This window comes from Kryptolebias marmoratus, linkage group LG15 (assembly GCF_001649575.2).
Source record: "Kryptolebias marmoratus isolate JLee-2015 linkage group LG15, ASM164957v2, whole genome shotgun sequence".
Lineage (NCBI taxonomy): Eukaryota > Metazoa > Chordata > Actinopteri > Cyprinodontiformes > Rivulidae > Kryptolebias > Kryptolebias marmoratus.
The window spans coordinates 33,491,552-33,494,657 of record NC_051444.1 but is presented as its reverse complement, the minus strand read 5'-3'; the positions used below and the strand labels follow the sequence as shown (position 1 = coordinate 33,494,657).

Here is a 3,106-nt window from a genome sequence, read left to right as displayed (position 1 = left end):
AACTATAGTCGGCCGAAGATAATGGAGTCTGTTGTCATTTGATACTGTTACGTCTAACAGGTACATATTTATTGCTGCACTAAAATGCAGCAGATCTCATTTGTGAAAGTTCAGTTAAATGTCACTTCGAAATAAAGCTTGAAAAAGGTAAGAAATTAGATTATTTTTTTCATATTTTTCAGAGAATAACTGACAACCGTACATAATTGGGGTATATCGTGATATATATCGTTATCGTGATATAAAATTATCCATATCGTGATATAGAATTTTTTCCATATCGCCCAGCACTATTTGGAGGGTTTCAAAACAATGTAATATGGCATAATTAGGGAGCTCAGGGGCACAAATAGACCACCAAATACTCATTTTAAAATGGCAATGATGGATTTTTTTGGTTCATTCATTGGCATCAATTTCTTTCCTTTTTTCTTTGTATTTTTTTGTCTTGTCACAGCATTGCAGGCAAACCATATAGATGGCTGCCTACATGTGCCAGAACAGATTTGCTCTACAAAAAGGATATCTCAAGATGAAATCCGAATTGAATTATTTACTTATTGAATCTAGCGTCAGAGTAGACAGGCCACATTGGTGTAATAGTATTTGGCATATTAACTGGTATGCCTTCCACTGATACAATTTTACTAATCATGTCAAGTAAAACTTTTTTTGACATTTAAGAAAGGAAAATATCTCACTTATATTTGGGAGGGCGACTCTTTGTAAAGGAAAGTCGTTCAACCTGTGCTGTACCTCTGATTACGTCGTTCCTAATCCTATCTATTCTTGTCCCTCCCAAGGAGAACCTCAACATCTTCAGCTCTGCCACTTCTAGTTCTGTCTTCTGTCTTTTTGTCAGTCCCACTGTCTCCAAACCATACAACATAGCTGCACTCACCACTGTCTTGTAAATCTTTCACCCTTTTGTCACAAATCACTCCTCAAACTTTTCTTCATCCACTCCATCCTGCCTGGACTCTTCTTCACCTCTTTATCACACTTCCTGTTTTCCTGGACAGTTGACCCTAAGTACTTCAAGTCCTTCACCTTCAGCAGCGCGTTAACTTCAAGTTAGCAACGTTAGCTCTCTCCTGACACCTTTGTTGTTTTGTTGTGTTGTGTACTGATGTCATGACAACGATCTGGGGGTAATCAGTTCTCACCGTTCCACGTTCCCAACTCGGTCGTTATGCACGTTGTTTTGTCAGCCATGACGATTCTTGTGATCATCAGAATCAGAATCTGAAAAGTGTTCATCTGATTTAGGAGATCCAACTGTCAGTTCAGGTTTATATTGGTATGTTTGTATATCCATTATTCCTGCTAAGTCTTCCAGCATTTCTTCGTGTTCAAAAAAGGCTTCTTCTTCCATTTCCACTAGTAAACATCCGGACAGTAGCAGCGTTCTTGGCCGGCCAGGGCACAGTGAATGTCATGAACCCAGGACCGCAACTCTGCCCCAAAAATCACCCACTTCAGAAATCTTTGACTGAAACACTAAAAACAGTTTACTTCACTTTTAGGTCAAAAAATGGGTCCCTGCAATGTTGTGTGGATGCCTCTGACCAAATAACATACATGAAATGTCAATTTTTTAATATTTGATTTCCGTTCAGCTTTAAATTAAACTGAACTCCACACTGAGAATAAATACCACTTTGTTGTTAGTAGTTGTCCATTTTACAAATTAATTTATATTGCTAAATTTATTATAAAAACAAGTTATTAGGACAGGTGACTGTTTAATGTTTGAGGGATTTATTCACTTGCATATTGGTGTGAAGCTATCACCAGTAATCTCTTATCTTTTGTTTGATTAGATCTGCACGATCATATCGCTCTTAAATCTGAAGAAGAATCAAATTACATGTAAACAAACCTAAATCTGTTTCCTGTTGGTTAAAACATAAGAACAAAGAAATGATCAATGTCATAATGAGCTGGCCTCAGTTTGGTATGAATGCTCCCTTCCCTCCTTGCCTCAAGCCATAAGAAGCTGCCATAATGACTGCTGTTGTTTCACGCTACATGCCCATCTGGCTGTGCTCCTGCAGCCATTAAAGAACTATTAGCATACAACAGACCAGCTATCAGCAGCAGTGAAAACAGCCTAGGACCCCCCTGTGGTTCAGGATAATTCCAGCAACCCCACATCCACTTTGTTATAGATGTAGATTAGGACTGTTGGCACTCAAGGTGTTTGTCAAAGGTTGTGGTTCACATCGCAATCCAGGGAAGAGCTTCTCAGGGTTTCTGACTATCATGGTGTGTAGGACACATCAAGACAAGACTTTCTTTTTCAAGATTTTTTATCTTTCTTCACTTTTTCCATCTGCATCTGTTTGTTTGTTCAAAGCCACATTAGACTGCGTTCTCTTCTCAAAACTCAACCATATTGAGTCCTACAATCTTCACACAGTTTAACCCACAGTACCAACCAGTGGTGTTTTGATCTCAGCTTGACTAACTGCTACTGAATTTACACTAGTCTACTGCACTTAAAGGGATAGTTTGGACATTTTGAAGTAGGCTTTTTTGGAAAGGTTATAAACAATTAATTTTAGACTTGTTGTAGATAGCACTTTGAGCGACCCCCGTTTAAAAATGTAGACTTGAATTCATTTTGGTGCTGGCCTCTTTTGAACTAGCTATTAGCTCATTAATCCAGTCAGAGTTAAACTTTTTTCATAAACGGAGACCTTGTCTACAGAATAACACAGGTTTTACAAATCAATTTTCTTCCTCGTAAACACAGTACCATTACTAGAAATGTTTTCATCCACACAAAGACACAGAAAACAACCCAAATACTGTAGTAAATATACCATGCTTTTATGTGATACTTTAACTGCCACAAAAATCCACTTGAAAGAGGAAAAAAGGTGTGAAGACTCTCCAAAGCAAAAGAACAAAAAGATGAGCATGGTGAATACGAGAGCAAAAAAACCCAAATCCTTAATGCCTGAATTTGAACATGTTCAAAAGATTGTCTCAAAATGGTAGTAAAGTTGTCACAAATGTCTCAAATAAGTCTTAAAATCTCTCTCTCTCTCTCTCTCTATATATATATATATATATATATATATATATATATATATATATA

General features: G+C 37.3%; 1 protein-coding gene across 1 annotated transcript in view; it reads left to right on the top strand.

Moving 5' to 3' along the window:
- The window catches only part of large2 (LARGE xylosyl- and glucuronyltransferase 2), a 121,978-nt gene that overhangs the window by 5,862 nt on the left and 113,010 nt on the right, over nt 1–3,106 (top strand). The gene's annotated exons all lie outside the window — the stretch shown is intronic.